The sequence below is a fragment of the Caloenas nicobarica genome, chromosome 17 (assembly GCF_036013445.1).
Source record: "Caloenas nicobarica isolate bCalNic1 chromosome 17, bCalNic1.hap1, whole genome shotgun sequence".
NCBI classification, from domain to species: domain Eukaryota; kingdom Metazoa; phylum Chordata; class Aves; order Columbiformes; family Columbidae; genus Caloenas; species Caloenas nicobarica.
The window spans coordinates 13,375,757-13,393,678 of record NC_088261.1 but is presented as its reverse complement, the minus strand read 5'-3'; positions in this window follow the sequence as shown (position 1 = coordinate 13,393,678).

Genomic DNA, 17,922 nt, shown 5'->3' with positions numbered 1-17,922 from the left:
CCCACCCTTTCCTGAGATTGGTAAAATGATAAGGAAGATAAGGAGAAAGGAAGACAGACTTCGAATTGCAAGTTAGAAAGGTTTTAAAGGCTTTACTAATGCTTCTAATAAATAGAGAATATATATACAAAATATGCAAAACCCAGTCTTGAACGTCCAATACGGAGTTGGCATCACTCCAGTCATGGTGGAGCTAGGAGCTGACGTGGCTCCAGCAGCAGCAGGGCAGGTACCCAGAAGTCCTGGGCAGGACTTCACAGCAAACCAGAAACTGGATGCAGGGATTGCAGGTCTAGGTTGGCAGGGATGACAGGCAGGGTCCTCTCTAGATGCCGGCCATGGTCGAAGAGAGCAAGACACTCATGATCTCCCTCTTATATAGGATAGAAGACGTATATGGGACGGAATACTCAGTTGGTCAGTTTTAGTCACCTGTTCCCTCTGCCTCTCCTTGCAAATATGTCCCGTTATCAGTTAACCTTGGTTACCATAGTAATAAATCTAAACATGAGCTTCTTCAGCATTCCATTGGTCATCTTATCAGCACAGAGCACAGTGTCTGAGAAAAAAAATATTCTGTTAACTTCAGGAAAGTGCGGTTACTTAGAAGAACTTAGCTGAAAGGAAAATTCACCAAAAGGGAAACTGGTCTTGTTTTTAACAAAACCAGGACACTGTGACAATGCTTCCTCCCCCATAACTACAGGTGCTGCGCAACTTGCTGATGTTGCCACTCACACACCCACATGTGGTTGTGGCGGATACACTCAACCTCCCCCCAGCCAAACCAGCAGCAGTTTGGTCCAGGCTCCAGAGAAGGTAAAGGCCTGAGCCATAGCCAGGCCAAGAACTCCTTCCAGGAGACCCACAGGGAAGCGGAACAGCAACTAAGCACCGGTGGCTTGTGGATGCAGGGAGTCTCATGCAGACTTTTCCTACTGTATGTGATTTGTCTATGAGTCAATCACTTCATTCTATAAATATGACAGCCTGGATGAGCCACTTGGAGCTCTCCCTGCTAAATAAGTGAGCTGTATGTCAATGGTTTTACTACTCACAGGTCAGTGGATGAGCCCAATTGAAGTTCAATATTAATAATTTAGCGTAAGTAGATGCACACCAAATGTAATGGATTATTTAGAGATATAAGGTTGTATGATTTTTAATATACTCCTTGATTCATGTTACTTGGTAGACTAGATTTGCTAAAATTTTAAGCTCATTTACCAAAAGCAACTGCAGAGTACACTAAATGCCTGCAAGATAAAGTCTAGCTTGCATTTTGCTGGGAAAACAATGATCGAAGGCTAACATAGAGACATTACAAACATCTGCGAAGTGGGGCCTATTTTGCACTTCACTGAGAAGAAAGGATTCATCCAGACAAATGGCACTTTCAAGGATATGGACCAAAACCAGTCTCTACAACTGAACCAAACATAGGCCCACGTGGAGTCAGGAAAAAAGGGTCCAAAGGGGAGCAAAGGACCTGGTGGTGAAATATTGCTATTGGACTGGATCTTGGTGTGAATGGTCTGTAAAGATATAAAAGTTTGTAGTTTTCTATGCTTGGATGGACCTCTGCACAGGTACCCACCTTGAGCCAGCCCTCCTGCTCTTCTACTCCATTAAATTTTTATTTTTCTAATAATTTTGTCTCCTGAAAGTCTGCTCTGCATATGGTTATTGGGCCTCGTCTGAAAGTTTGCTACTGGAGCTCTAAAACACAGACTCCAAAGTGAATGGTTATCAGGGAGAGAAGAATCCTGACCGTTTGCACCATGACAGATATGGCCTCGCCTGAGAGTTTGTCTTCAGAGTTCCAAGACACAGCCCCCAAAGCAAACGGTTATCAGGGAGGGAAGACACCTGAAGGTTTGCTTCATGAACAGCTACAGGCATCTGGAGAGAAGGTCAGCGGCATTCGGCTTGGCGTATGTCCTGGTTTTGTTAAAAACAAGTTTCTCTTTTAGTGAATTTTTCACTGTCAGCTAAAGTCTTCTTACACACTGTGCTTTCCTGAAAGCTAGATACATGTTTTGGTACACATAGCAATGGTATGCAAAGTCGCTGGACTGATAAGGATGGATGTACATCCCACAAGAGGGCAACGAGAAGTAGTGAACTGAAACTGACCAACAAAGTATTCCATCCCATTCACGTCATACTTCATGTGAAAGTGGGAGATCACAAGGATCTCGTCCCTTTTCCTTACGACCAACATTAGGAGAGGTCCTTGCGAGTTGTTCCTGCGAACTGGGGCCTAGTGACAGACTGAATCCAGTTCCAGTTGGCTGCGGAGTCCAGTCCAGGACTTCAGGTGCCGGCATTACACCTGCTGGAGCAGTTGCTGGGACTTTCAAGATTGGTTTTGTATTATTTTCTCTATTTTTTTATTAGTAGCATTAGTAAAACATTTTTAATTTTGCCAGCTCTCTTCTCCCTGTCCTTCTTTCCCTCCCAATCACCTGTGCATACAGGGAAGGGGGGAGAGGGAGGGGCTAAAGGGGGAAGAGGGGGGAAGAGGGGGTTAACAATACATCTGCCACGGTTTATTGTCACCCAGCAATCAAGCCTTGATACACAATTGGTGCCCAGTGTGGGGTGGAGAAAGGGTTAAAATTTGGCACCAAAAAGGGGTAAATTTGGAGATTTTTGGCTTTGCTACTGCTCTGAGGTACCGTTCCATTTTCTTGGCACAGTGCCAACTCATATAGTCATGATACTCATGGGTCTTTGTGCTTCGGATGTTATCTTGTGGTATTAAGGCAGAGTGAATTACGTTGGTTTAAAGATGCTGTGCATAAGTTGTATCAGCTACTTTCTACATTGTGTTCTGTGGTCCCCTACCTGTGTTGGGCTTATTTTATGAATCGATCTGTACATTTTATAACAACAGGAAACTGGACGATGGTTATGATTATGCTGTGTGGTTTAGCACTGGTTTACTTCATTATGCTGCAGCCGATAATGAATTTCTACTTGTTTCTGCTTTACATTGAAACACCTCTGGGAGGGGTAAAAGAGCAATACAGCTATGTGTTTGCTAATTGGTCAAGCAAATCTTTAGAAAGGCTGACTAACAATACTTTCACTTTCTCGCTAGGACAGATTACAAATGTTTTTGAGAGCTTTGAATATCCTTGGAGCTTTGATAGGACTATGATGGTGCTGTCTGGCTTGCTGAATGTGCTTGTGCTAGTGTTAAGAGAAATTAGGTTAAATAGGAGGCTTGCATCTCTTTTGGGTCCTGAGACTTGCATTGTGTCTGCTGAGGCAAAAGGCACATGCCACTCAAAACAAAGCAAAGCAGTGAAAGCGGCAGCTGCAGCCGCTGCGTCCCCAGTCGCAGACACCACAGCTTCACAGGATCAAGCTCCAGCTCCTCTGCAAAGCCCATCTGCCAAGGTCACTGCCTCCTCGACTGTAGATACTGTTACTCCTCCAGCCTCAAAGGCTAACAAGGCAGCCCCTCCTTCCTCACTGTCGTGGTTTGATTGCAGGGTGACGATAAAACCGTGGCAGATGTATTGTTAACCTCCTCTCCCTCCTCTTCCCCCTTTAGCCCCTCCCTCTCCCCCCCTCCCACCAAGGACAGGTGATTGGGAGAGAAAGAAGGACAGAGAGAAAAGAGTCGGAAAAAATTAAAAATGTTTTACTAATGCTACTAATAGAAATAGAGAAAATAATACAAAATATACAAAACCAATCTTGAAAGTCCCAGCAACTGCTCCGGCAGGTGTAGGGCCGGCACCTGAAGTCCTGGACGGGACTCTGCAGCCAACCGGAACTGGATTCAGTCTGTCACTAAGCCCCAGTTCGCAGGGACAACTCACAAGGTCCTCTCCCAATGTCGGCCATAAGGAAAAATGGATGAGATCCTCGTGATCTCCCACTTTTATATGGAGTATGACGTGAATGGGATGGAATACTTTCGTTGGTCAATTTTTCAGTTCACCTCCTGCTTGCACATCTCGCAGGATGCATCATTATCAATGACCTTGCATTCCATTGCTATGTCTACCAAAACATGTACCTAACTTTCAGGAAAACTGCAGTTAGTAAGAGGACTTTAGCTGACAGTGAAAAATTCACTAAAAGAGAAACTTGTTTTTAACAAAACCAGGACACTCACACACTGGGCACTGTTGCTGTTGTAACCATAACAACCACTGTGATTATGCCAGTGCCAGTGCCAGTCATTTAGACTCTGGAAATAAATCAAAAGATGGTGAGCCCATATCAGCATCAGTTGCTGATTGTAAGAAAGTCACAAGAAAGACTACTCGTGCTGCAGATGATGGCAAAGGGCCAACATCAACCCAAGGGGCATCATCAGTGCAGGGAGGAGAGGAAGTGACTACCACTCGGTCCTTTTCTCCAGGTGAACTGAGAGATCTGCGAAAAGACTTTAGTCGTCGTGAAGGCGAGAATATTGTAACCTGGTTGCTCCGATGCTGGGATAATGGAGCTGAAACCATAGAATTGGAAGGAAGGGAAGCTAGGAAGCTGGGATCTCTGTCAAAGGATTCCACCCTTGATAGGGCAATTTCAAGAGAGCACAACTCCACTACCCTCTGGACCCGACTCCTGACAACTATGAAAGTAAGATTTCCCTACAAGGAAGATTGTATATGCACATCAAGGAAATGGAATACTATGGAGAGAGGTGTCCAGTTCCTGAGAGAATTAGCTGTGCGAGAGATCATCTATTTTGGGCCAAACAACCAAGAAGGGACGGACCCAGATAGAATCAATTGTACATGACCTATGTGGCACAGATTTGTACAAAGTGCACCACCTGCATATGCTAGGTCATTGGCATCAATGATCTGGACAGCTGGAGGCAGACAAAGGATTTCTGAAGTGACTGAGCAGCTCCAGGACTTTGAGGACAGCCTTGCTGGTTCACTATAGGCTTCTGTCTCTGCTGTGGAGAGACTGTGTGAAAAATCTGATGACCGGTTTGAAAAGCTGTTGCAAGAAATCAAAGCACTCAGAGAAGACACGTACCATTCATGACCTGTACAAACCTATGTTTCAGCTATTTAGGAGACGGTGTTTCCAGTCTCAAGAGAGAGGATGTAGGCATTCCACGAAAAGAGATTCACTGTGGTTCTTCCTATGTGAGCAGGGAGAAAACATGAGTAGGTGTCATGGAAGACCTACTTCAGAAATTCAAGAATGAGTATGTGAGTTAAAAGGAAAAACTTCTAGGAAAATGGCTGCTTCAGTTTACAGAAGGGGCAGAAGAGATTCTGATGCTCTTGAAGGAACCTCTAATTCACACTCAGAGACTGTGCAAAACAGAAATTAGAGGTGCCCTGCCTCCAGCCAGGTGGAGGAAAGGGATAACAGAGCTTATTGGACTGTACAGATATGATGGCCTGGTACAACACACCCCCAGGAGTACAAAGCTTTGGTGGACACTGGTTCTCAGTGCACGATATTTCCTTCCAAGTATAAAGGAATACTACCCGTCAATATTGTTGGAGTGACTGGGGGATTCCAGGAACTGACTGTTGTAGAGGCTGAAATGAGCCTAACTGGAAAAAAACTGGCAAAAGCATCCAATTGTGACTGGCCCAAGTGCTCCGTGCACCCTTGCCTTGAACTGGAGTTAAAGGCAGCCAAGTGATATGCCACCATTGACATTGCTAATGCATTTTTCTCTATCCCTTTAGCAGCAGAATGCAGGCCGCAGTTGGCTTTTACCTGGAGGGGCATCCATTACACGTGGTATTGTTTGCCCCAGGGGTGGAAACACAGTCCTGCCATCTGCCATGGACTGATTCAAACCACGCTGGAAGAAGGTAAAGCACCAGAACACTTGCAATATATTGATGACATCATCGTATGGGGCGACACAGAGGAAGAAGTCTTTGAGAAAGGTGAGAGAATAATTCAGATTCTTTTGGATGCTGGTTTTGCCATAAAACGAAGCAAGGTCAAGAGACCTGCACGAGAGATTCAGTTTTTAGGAATAAAATGGTCGTTGTCAGATCCCAATGGACGTGATCAACAAAATTTCATCTATGTCTCCACCTACTAATAAAAAGGAGACACAGGCTTTCTTGGGCATTGTAGGTTTTTGGAGAATGCGTATTCCTGACTACAGCCAGATTGTGAGCCCTCTCTATCGAGTGACTCGTAAAAAGAACCAATTTGAGTGGGGCCCTGAACAACAACAAGCCTTCGAACAAATTGAGCATGAGATAACTCATGCAGTGGCCCTTGGACCAGTTCGGACTGGACTAGATGTTAAAAATGTGCTCTACACTGCAGTCGAAGATAATGGTCCTACCTGGAGCCTCTGGCAGAAGGCACCAGGAGAAACCCGAGGTCGACCCTTGGGTTTTTGGAGTCGAGGATACAAAGGATCTGAGGCCAACTATACTCCAACTGAAAAGGAGACACTAATAGCATATGAAGGAGTCTGAGCTGCTTCATAAGTGATTGGTGCTGAAGCACAGCTTCTCCTGGCACCTCAACTGCCGGTGCTGAGCTGGATATTCAAAGGGAAAGTTCCCTCCATGCATCATGCAACCGATGCTATGTGGAGTAAATGGATTGCAGCGATCATGCAACAAGCTCAAATTGGGAGTCCCAGTCGCCCAGGGATCTTAGAAGTGATTACAGACTGGCCAGAAAGTAAAGACTTTGGGATGTCTCCAGATGAGGAGGAAGTAACACGTGCTGAAGAAGCACCACTGTATAATACCCTTTCAGAGACTGAAAAGCAGTATGCACTGTTCACAGATGGATCTTGCTGTCTTGTAGGTAAACATCTGCAGGAGCAGAATAACAGGCTCAACGACATACCAATATGATCATAGTTGAAGCCACCAAGATGAGACACAGTCTATCATAGAGTTGTGCTGGAATAAAGCTAGCATGCTAGAAACAAAAGTAACAGCTATTACACACAAAATTTTATCATCACATTCACGCAATAAAAAAACCTAAACTACTCATGGTCTTCTGTATTATCACGAAACGCACATTTTGAGTCCATGGATTCTCATTATTTAACAGTCTGCAAACTCACTGTACCATACAACAGACAAAGACCTACTAAAACTGCAACATGCTTAAACAAATAGCCACAAAGAAAACAGGCTAACAAGGAAGACATCTATGATTGCTGTGTTATACTTAAAGATACTTAAAGGTTCTATTCTCCGGCCAGTTTTCCCAATCATTTAACTTAAACAGCAGCCACCACTGATTTCAATATTTAGCAAGATCCTCTTTCCTCATATTTCCAAGTGCTTTCCTATATTCTAAAATACCTCCCAATACTTATTTCTTAGGAACACGACTGAAAACAGTCATTTCCGACCCCATCTCGTAAGTAAAAAACCATGAGAAGTGGAGGAGGAGGCGGGAAGCAAAGGGCTGCTTGCAGCACGAGTGGGAAAAGTGGGGAGAAGGTTTTACGGCACACTTATACAATCAGTGCCACAAAAAAAACAACTGTAAAAACAACCAGTAAAACAATTAACTCACATTCCTGACAAGCTGCTTGATTTTCAGAGAGGCAATACACAGAAGCACGTAGTATGTACTGTAAAACACGGAAATAACACGTTGATAGCAAACATTAACATTCTCTACTGCTAATTTCAACATTAGTGCTTCCTTAGCGTCTACGTTTTCAACCTGCTTATTGATGGCCTCTTGAAGATGGTCAATAAATTGCATGTAATTCTCATTGGGACCCTGATTAATAGTTGTAAATAATTTGGCTGCTTTGTCGGTTTCAGGCACCTTTATCATAGCTTGATATGCAAGGTCTGCTGACTGCCTCAGGATTTCAGAAACTAATCACGCCTGTAATTGTAGTGTGCCAATTAGTGTCTCTTCCGAGAGTTGGGGCATACCTGCCCCTTCCAACGAATCCCCATCATTCCGTCCTAATGGATCTATATCTGTTACATTGCATAGGTCTAATGTTGCTTGAGTCTTTCATGATTTTTATCTGATCTCGGGGCAACACATACACATAGTCCTTTTCTTTTCTTTTTAACTTTTCAAGAGAATGCTGCAGACCCTCATCCTCATCCGAGTCATCAGATAACATGGACTTTAACGGTGCTGCAGAATCATTAGCAACAGGGGGTTTAGAACAGTGCACATTTTTGGTTTGTTGGTGTTTTGTGGGGTTTGTTTGTTTGTTTGTTTGTTTGTTTGTTTTTCCAAATCTAGCCCAGGAAAGCCACCCACTTCCCTAGGTTTGGCACGGTTGTTTGGGGGCATAGAAACAGGGTGGTGCAAATTGGACAACACCACGTAGAATGAGGCCAGAAGTCCGATAGCTTCCCAAGTGCATAACTCAAAAGCAGTTCCTACGTCAATTAATAACCCTTGATCTCTGCTCCATAATAGAAGCCGTTTAAGACAGGTTTCGTCATATTTTATACCTCTCATAGAGAGTATATGTTGGAGGAGCTTTAGAACTGCCTCTTCATCTTTAAAGGCTGTGTGCCCCATCTCCTACCCCGACTGCTTATCTCTTTTTTGGGGTAAGATCTTCACCTCTTTTACGGGTGCTTCTCTCCTCTTTGGGAGTATTCAAAGGCTAGCCTTTCCATCTCTGTGGACATTTTTTCCCGTCTCTGTGGATGTGTTTTCCGTCTCTGTGGATGAGTTTTTCATCTCTTTGGACATTTCAGCCAGGGCAGCTGAATTATCGGTCGGGATCCTCCCATCGCTCTTCTCTTTTAGTTCGTTTCCAAATGGTGCAAAAGATCTGAAGGTCCCTGTTCGGGCGCCAATTGCAGGAGCAGAATAACGGACTCAACGACATACCAATATGATCATAGTTGAAGCCACTTTATCGCTCTCACAAAGTTATATTTATACCTATCTTATTTCTGTACACGCAACACGCTATTATTTAATTGGATATAAAGTTTGTCCATGAGCTGTTCACGTGCATAGCTACATTGCTAATTGGCTCTTATTACTACATCACGTGTCCCCAAATATGGTAACTGCTTGCATTCTTGCAGTTAACTGCTTCTTGCCAGTTCCTGCTTTTATGCTTGTTCAAGCAGCTTTTGCTGTTTACATCGTGTCCTTGGACCAGGACTTAATCAGCAAGGCTCGGCGGATAGTCCATGAGATTGTTGCAACTTTCTTGTTCAGTCAAGTATACTGCCACAGTAGATGACCTTGATTCCTGCAGTTTTTCGTACAGACAATTCGCTACCTCATGCGCTATTGTGAATGACCATAGAAGGGTTATCTTCCGAATGGTCACTAGATGGCGGCATCTCTCTAGAAATCTGCTTCTGGTGTACTTCCAGTGGAATGACTTCCCCGCCTCCCAGAGTTCGGCACGGTTGTTTGGGGGCATAGAAACAGGGGGTGCAAATTGGACAACAGCGGGTAGAGTGAGGCCAAAAGTACTCTGGGCAGAGTCATGCCCCTCTCTCCTCTTTCTCTCATTGTCACCAGGGCATGGAGAGAGTGCAGCAAAAGCAGAAACCGTGGCCTTACAATTAGCTTTCATTTCTTGAAGCGTGGTCTTAATTAACTTCCATAATGTAGCAAAACGTTTAACTTCTTTCGAGCCATCGCTAATGCTACCCATAGGGCCTCTCTGATAGCTTCCCAAGTGCATAACTCAAAGGCAGTTCCTACATCAATTAATAACCCTTGATCTCTGCTCCATAATAGAAGCCGTTTAAGACAGGTTTCGTCATATTTTATACCTCTCGTAGAGAGTATATGTTGGAGGAGCTTTAGAATCACCTCTTCCTCTTTAAAGGCTGCCCCATCTCCTCCCCTGACTGCTTACCTCTTTTTTCAGGTAAGATCTGCATCTCTTTACGGATGCTCCTCTCCTCATTGGGAGTATTCAAAGGCTAGCTTTTCCATCTCTTTGGATGCTTTTCTGTCTCTTTGGACACTTTTCCGTCTCTTTGGACATTTCAGCCAGGGCACTGAACTATTGGTCGGGATCCTCCCATCCCTCTTCTCTTTTCATTCGTTTCCAAACGGTGCAAAAGATCTGAGGGTCCCTGTTCAGGCACCAATTGCGGGAGCAGAATAACGGACTCAACGACATACCAATATGATCATAGTTGAAGCCACTTTATCGCTCTCACAAAGTTATATTTATACCTATCTTATTTCTGTACACGCAACACGCTATTATTTAATTGGATATAAAGTTTGTCCACGAGCTGTTCACGTGCATAGCTACATTGCTAATTGGCTCTTATTACTACATCACGTGTCCCCAAATATGGTAACTGCTTGCATTCTTGCAGTTAACTGCTTCTTGCCAGTTCCTGCTTTTATGCTTGCTCAAGCAGCTTTTGCTGTTTACATCGTGTCCTTGGACCAGGACCTAATCAGCAAGGCTCGGTGAATAGTCCATGAGATTGTTGCAATGTCCTTGTTCAGTCAAGTACACTGCCACAAACATGGAAGGTGGAAAGCTGCTGTGTGGAGTCCCACACGACAAGTTACAGAAGGCACTGAAGGACAAGGTGAATCTAGTCAATTTGAAGAAGTAAAAGTCATCCAGCTGGCTTTGGACATTGCTGAATGAGAAAAGTGGCCAGTACTTTATACTGAGATGGTGGCAAATGCCTTGTGGGGGTGGCTACAGCAATGGATGAAAAGCAACTGGCAACGCAGAGGTAAACCCATTTGGGCTGCCACACTGTGGCAAGACATTGTTGCTTGGCTAGAGAGTCTGCCTGTAAAAGTTCGTCATGCAGATAGATGCTCATGTGCCTAAAAGTTGAGCCACCGAGGAACATCAAAACAACCAGCAAGTGGATCAAGCTGCTAAGATTCAAGTAGGTGAAGTGGACTTGGACTGGCAACATAAAGGTGAACGTTTCCTAGCTCGGTGGGCCCACGATGCTTCAGGGCATCAAGGTAGAGATGCAACATATAAATGGGCTTGTGATCAAGGGGTGGACTTAACTATGGACACTATTTCACAGGTTATTCATGAATGTGAAACTTGCGCCGAAATCAAACAAGCTAAACAGTTAAAGCCAGTATGGTACGGAGAGCGATGGTTGAAGTATAAGTATGGAGAGGCTTGGCAGATTGATTATATTATACTTCCACAAACTCGTCAAGGTAAGCGTTATGTACTTACAATGGTGGAAGCAACCACCGAATGGTTGGAAACATGTGCTGTACCTCATGCTACAGCCTGGAATACTATCTCGGGCCTTGAGAAGCAAGTCCTTTGGCAACACAGCACGCCAGAAAGAATTGAATCAGACAATGGTACTCATTTCAAAAACAGTCTTATAGACAATTGGGCCAAAGAACATGGTATTGAGTGGGTATATCATATTCCATATCATGCACCAGCCTCTGGGAAAATTGGAAGCTACAATGGTTTGTTAAAAGGCACCGGGTGGTGGAACCTTTAAAAACTGGGATTCGCGTTTAGCAAAAGCCACTTGGTTGGTCGACACTAGGAGATCAACCGATCGAGCCGGGCCTGCCCAATCAGAAATTCTACGTACTGTAGAAGGAGATAAAGTCCCTGTAGTACACAGGAAAAGTATGTTAGGAAAGGCAGTCTGGGTTACTCCTGCCTCAGGCAAAGGCAAGGCCATTTGTGGGATTGTTTTTGCCCAAGGACCTGGCAGCACCTGGTGGGTGATGCTTAAAGATGGAGAAGTTTGGTGTGTAGCTCAAGGGGATTTGATTTTAGGTGAGAATATTCAATACTGAACTGCATTATGTTAATTGCCCTACTAACAGTGTTTAATAAGTGTCTTTCAGGTCAAGACAACGGTGATGAAACCAGAGCTAGCTCCTTCAAGCGGCGCAAAAAAACTTCTTTGAAGCTGATGTCTTTAACCCACAAACAGTGGTCATTTGTGGCACTAGATGTACCATTTTTTCCTGCCCTGGGAGACTGTTGTGATAAACGAACTTAATGAACTTTTCGAAGGATGGTCCATGGACTAAAAGAATGATGAATTACAGCTATGTATGCGTATACATATGTATATGTGTATATATATATAGTAGTAGTGATTAATTAGAATGTATTGATAAGGCCTAAGTATGCTGTGAATGGCATGTTATAAGAGGTGGAATGTCCTGGTTTTGTTAAAAACAAGTTTCTCTTTTAGCGAATTTTTTCTGTCAGCCGAAGTCTTCTTACATACTGTGCTTTCCTGAAAGCTAGATACGTGTTTTGGTAGACATAGCAGTGGTATGCAAGGTCACTGGACTGGTAAGGATGGATATACATCCCACGAGAGGGGCAACGAGAAGTAGTGAACTGAAACTGACCAACTAAGTATTCCATCCCATTCACGTGATACTTCGTGTAAAAGTGGGAGATCACAAGGATCTCGTCTCTTTTCGTTATGGCCGACATTAGGAGAGGACCTTGCAAGTTGTTCCTGCGAACTGAGGCCTAGTGACAGACTGAATCCAGTTCCGGTTGACTGCAGAGTCCAGCCCAGGACTTCAGGTGTTGGTCCTACATCTGCCAGAGCAGTTGCTGGGACTTTCGAGATTGGTTTTGTATTATTTTCTCTATTTTTTTATTAGTAGCATTAGTAAAACATTTTAAATTTTTCCAACTCTCTTCTCTCTGTCCTTCTTTCCCTCCCAATCGCCTGTCCTTAGTGGGAAGGGGGGAGAGGGAGGGGCTAAAGGGGGAGAGGGGGGAAGAGGAGGTTAAGGATACATCTGCCGCGGTTTATTGTCACCCGCAATCAAGCCTCGACAGCATATTTCCCTCATGCAGCAAATAATAGAGTGAACCTGACACCGAACTCTTTTAATTTGCACTTCTCTTTAAGAAATCTAAATATTGTTCTGCAGCAAGCAGACCCCTGAATTACTCCCTTCGCGACAGTGGTTTCTCTCATTGCCTTTTGGGTCAGGCCAAATAATTCCATACTTACACATTAATAATCAGTATTGCCTATTTTCTGGTGTTTGTCAGCATCGCACCCCTTGTACAGACACCTTCATCAGGAAACTCCTGGGAATTCCTGTGCTCTTTTTAATGCTGGGAACAGGCTCAAAAGTTTTGTCCTGTTCCGAACTGAAATGCAGACATATTTCATATGAAGACCTACACTTCAAATGACATTTCAGTTATGATTTTAATTAGCAAAAGCTTTTAATCCTTTCATTTTGCTGAGCATAAAGGTTGCATGAATATTCAACAAAAGACTTGTGTAACTAAAACACATAAATATCCAACAGACGGGGTCAATAGAAACATCTCAGTTTTGTACAAAATCCTAAAAACTGTGAAATGTCATTAAAAACAGTTCAAACCAGAAAAATTTCCAGTAATAGTGAAATAGATAAAAACAGGCATGGAGGATCATAGAGGATGATCTACAGCCATATTTATTTTTTATGACCTAGAAAAAAAGAAAACTTTACATTTAGAACTCCAGGTTGCCTTGTATTTTGAAGGGCTTTGCAACATTGCTGGACAACCTCTGTATTTCACCCCAAGAGAAACGATTATTCATATGATAGTATTAAAATGGAATACAATAATATTAAAATTGAAAACTCAAAGATTAGAAAAAATCATCACCAGAAGCCCCCCCGCCGGTCTTATCCCTTTTGTCAGGCAGTTCTTTATATAGTGGCTGGGTTTTCCACAACGAAAACAAGTGTACAATGGTGGAGGTTTCTTCACATAACTAGAAGTTTTTTGGGGAAAAAAAAAGAAAAATGTGTCACTCTTGTTAAAGCAAACATCTCAACAAGTTTTCCATCATTTTCAGAGAGGAGATCTGACATGACCAACACTCACTTGGCTGGATCGTATTCCCAGCAGGACTGGATCATCATGGCTTCTATTTAAAATAACAGTTTTCAAGAAATAAAACCCCATCTGAATTAGTTGGAATACAATAAATGCAATTTACATTAAAATAAAGACAAAATATAAATACCACCACATATTTTTTATAGTATAAGGACTATTTTGAAACGTGTAGAGACACATAGTGTTTGACCTAAGTGGCAAATCCAGATCCAGACCATTTACCAGTCAAGTATTTCCTTATGTTTCTCATTTATACAGTATTTTAGCAGCAGAATGACAGTGTTTGCAAACCTGAAGAAAAACGCCGGCCCTTTCCCAAATGTAAATTCATAGTTGTGTAGCAATGATATTTAAAATCATGGCAAGCTATTGAAGATATTTTTGTACTCAGAAGGGCCCCAACAAAATCACTTCAATTACACAGCTTTAGGAACAAATCCCCAAGTATTTAAGGACACAACAAGGAATCATGTAGCTGCACAGAACTGTCCTCACAACAACGGCATGATTCACTTTTTACCTTGCTGAGTCCAATATTTAACAACATTTATTGGAAAATACGTTACGTTAATGCTTGGAAAACTCATACAAGGCTGTGTTGATTAAAATTCAGTGCAGTATGTAGAAAAAGGATGAGGTTTTTACATACTGCTTTTGGTGTTCCACTCACTGGCTCCTTTTGACTTCTAGAAGGAGAAATAAAGGTGATCAGAACTTAAATAAAGCACCCAGACCCAACAAAAAGCAGTGAAACCAGATTCTAAAACCTGAACAGCAAAACTTTATGTTCTGATCACCTAGGGAATGTGGAAATTTATTCTTATACATAAACTCTTCTCTCTTGGTGCATTCAGTGCACATGAAAAAAAAACCAAACCAATATCACATTCCTACCTGTCTATGTTAATGTTGTACGCTGTACATTCCAACCAACTTTGTTTTCACATGGAGCTAATAAATTGGCTTGTACGTAGAAGCCCTGTGCAGATAATCAGTATATATCTCATAAGCTTCTACAGTGTGGTCTCTATACTCCATCTCTGAAGCTATACTAAATAACTAAAAGTACTCTCGGAAGCTTTTTTTGTTGTATAGTTTTGTAATTTTGGATACAAGTTTTAATGATGAGTGTACATGGTGGACAATGAGAAACATTGACATAGTTTTCTGTAATCTTTCATAGATCCAGAGAGGGCTGGTTATCTACATATGCTTCTTCAAAGACACTGATGAGGATCTTGTTCCGAAAATTGGTATGATATAATCCTTATAAATTATTGTATTGTTTGAAAAAGAAGAAGAGAAGTAGAGGCAGAGAAGGCAGCAAGCCTTTGGAGAAGTCGTCAACAAGCCATCACATAGCATCGTTCCAAATCAATCACCTGTCTGAAAGAACAGCTTGGTTAGTCTTGTTTCTTTTGACAGTTCTCCATATCTCTCACTCTGTCTGTCTGCTCAAGATCAACCTGTTAGAAAATCAGTTCCCATGATGAAAATATTCTGGCAAACAGAGAAAGCACTGTGCCTGCTGTTTGACATATTACATGTATCTTTCTGTGATGCTAAACTAGGTTGGAATCTTTGGGTGTACTTAAAGCTATATGAGAATTGATTTTGCGCTTGTGAGAGTTTCATGAGAGTGTTACTGGCACAGGTTGCCCAGAGAGGTGGCAGATGCCTCATCCCTGGAAACATTCAAGGCCAGGCTGGACGGGGCTCTCAGCAACCTGATCTAGTTGAAGATGTCCTTGCTCATTGCAGGGGGGTTGGACTAGATGACCTTTGAAGGTTCCTTCCAACCTAAACCATTCTATGATTCTACGATCTGACAAAGAAATAACAAAAATGTCTTTAGAACGGTGTTTCTTTGTGGAAGCCCAAGCACTGTGATCAGGTATCTGCCATGTTTAGCCACAAAAGTGCCAAAATACTAAATATGTCATAAAATATATGCTATATTGACTAAAAATAGCAGTAGAAATGTCATTTGAAAGCAGTTCCAAGGGTTTCATGTAATTTCGGAGCCCCACGACAGATTAAAAAAAAAAAAAGGTCTTAATTGCCAGAAACTGCTTGGAAACACTGCAATATTTTTGGAAATATTTATGACACTTGAAAACTTGCTGAGATTCCACATACTCATTGATCTGTTGCTTCATTCCTTCGTATTTATTTGATCTTTATCTTTAGTGTGCAAAAACCTCAGATTTGGGGCCTAAGAATATCTGCTATATCCACCCCCCTCACCCAAACAGAAGAAGTAGTCAAACACTGGGAATGAGACTCTTCCCAGAGAAGAACAAATTCAAAGTTGATGCTACCATGTCTTTACTATAAAAGCAAACACATAAACCAAGGAATCTCTCCATGTACAGGAAATGGGATCTAAACCCTGGCTCTCGGAACAACCAACACCAAGAACAAACCCAGCAGAATCATCTGAAAAGTCACCACTGTCAGAGTTCGAACCCCATGTTCTAAAAATGTAGATATGAAAACGTAGGCCTAAAAATGTAAGCTTAAAAATGTAAGCCTAAAAATGTAGGCCTGAAGTTTTAGGCTGAAAAATGGGGGCCTAAAAATGCAGGCATAAAAATGTAGGCCTAAAAATGTAGGCCGAAAAGTCTGCTTTGGGTCAGATCCATTCAAATCTACCCCATCACAACAAAAATTAACAGCCACTTTAATAAGCAAGATACAATCTGAATGCCTCTGTAAACTAATATCCATAAACATGTTTAAAACACACTGAAACGCCTCACAAAGAATACAAAGCTCTCAGAATACTTACAAAATGTGTGTTTTGCTGGGAGCTTTAACTGCTCCAGCTGGGATTCTTCCAACAATTTCCGATGAGTTCTTAGGGATCGGGGCGCTATCATCTGTATATTCTGAAAACAACATAAATATAGAAAATAAAAATAAATTAGTCAATTCATGAGTGTATATTAATATGAGAATCCAGTTACAAAAGCAAAATTTTATACGTAACATCACACTTTTAGCATCTCCACACACCAACGGGACATTTTGAGAAATCTTCAGGTTTGATAATGAAGCACAAGCAGCAAAATATTTTTCACAGAAGGGCAAAAAAGCCCCAACTACTTGAGACACTTGGACGGAGACTGAAACACCAAGATCCCTCCACGACAATGGCTTTTCTATTTACACCACATTCATCTTTAGACGAGGAGGAAAGCCATCAGACCTTTTAGATTAGGCCCAAACAAAATAACTAACTACCTGAGACACTTAGACTGAGCCTAAAATGCCAAGATCTCTTCATGAGGATGGTTTTTATACTGTACTTTCACAAAAACAACAAAAAAAAGATGCTGCAGATCTAGTCAGGCTCTGTCATGGTGGTTTGGCACAGGTATCATGCGTAACACAGGAATATTTCACCATTTCCGCTCGGTTTTTCAGTGTATTACACCAAAACACCCACCTGATGACATCATTTCAACAGCAAAACCAGCAATTTGCAGAAGTTGGCTTCTTTGGGGAACTGAGAAATTGCTGAGCTGCAACAAACTCCTGCAGTGTCCCTGTCACCTGCAGTGTCACCGCATCCCCACCAGGGTACCTGGCATTGTGACAAAGGATCTATGTCACCTGGGTGTGGCAGACGAATGCCCCCTAGGGGAGGGGGAGCCTGCCAGCCCTGGGCCTGTCACTTCTCCGGGCTGCTGGTATGCCTGCTGTCCCCTGGCCTGTCACTGCCTCCTGTCCCTCCTGTCACCCTCCGGGCCTCTCAAAACATCCCCAGATTTGGGGCAAAACTGGCCCAAAGACTCAAAGAGAAAAGATGGGAAGAAGGACATGGGACAGAGGGAGAAAGAGAAGGGAGAAGGACAAAGGGAGGGAAGAGGAAAAACTAGTGCTGGGCTGCAGGACTGAGATGGAGGAATTTGAAGAAAAGAGACAGGGAGCAGGACAGAGTTAGAGAGAAACGGAAACATGAGAGGAAAGACGAGACATCCAGTCAGACAGAGGGTTAGTGAGAAAGGATGTGACAGGGAATGGGATGAGAAGGAAAGAGGAAAGAGGGAAGGAAAAAGGAAAGGAAAGGAAAGGAAAGGAAAGGAAAGGAAAGGAAAGGAAAGGAAAGGAAAGGA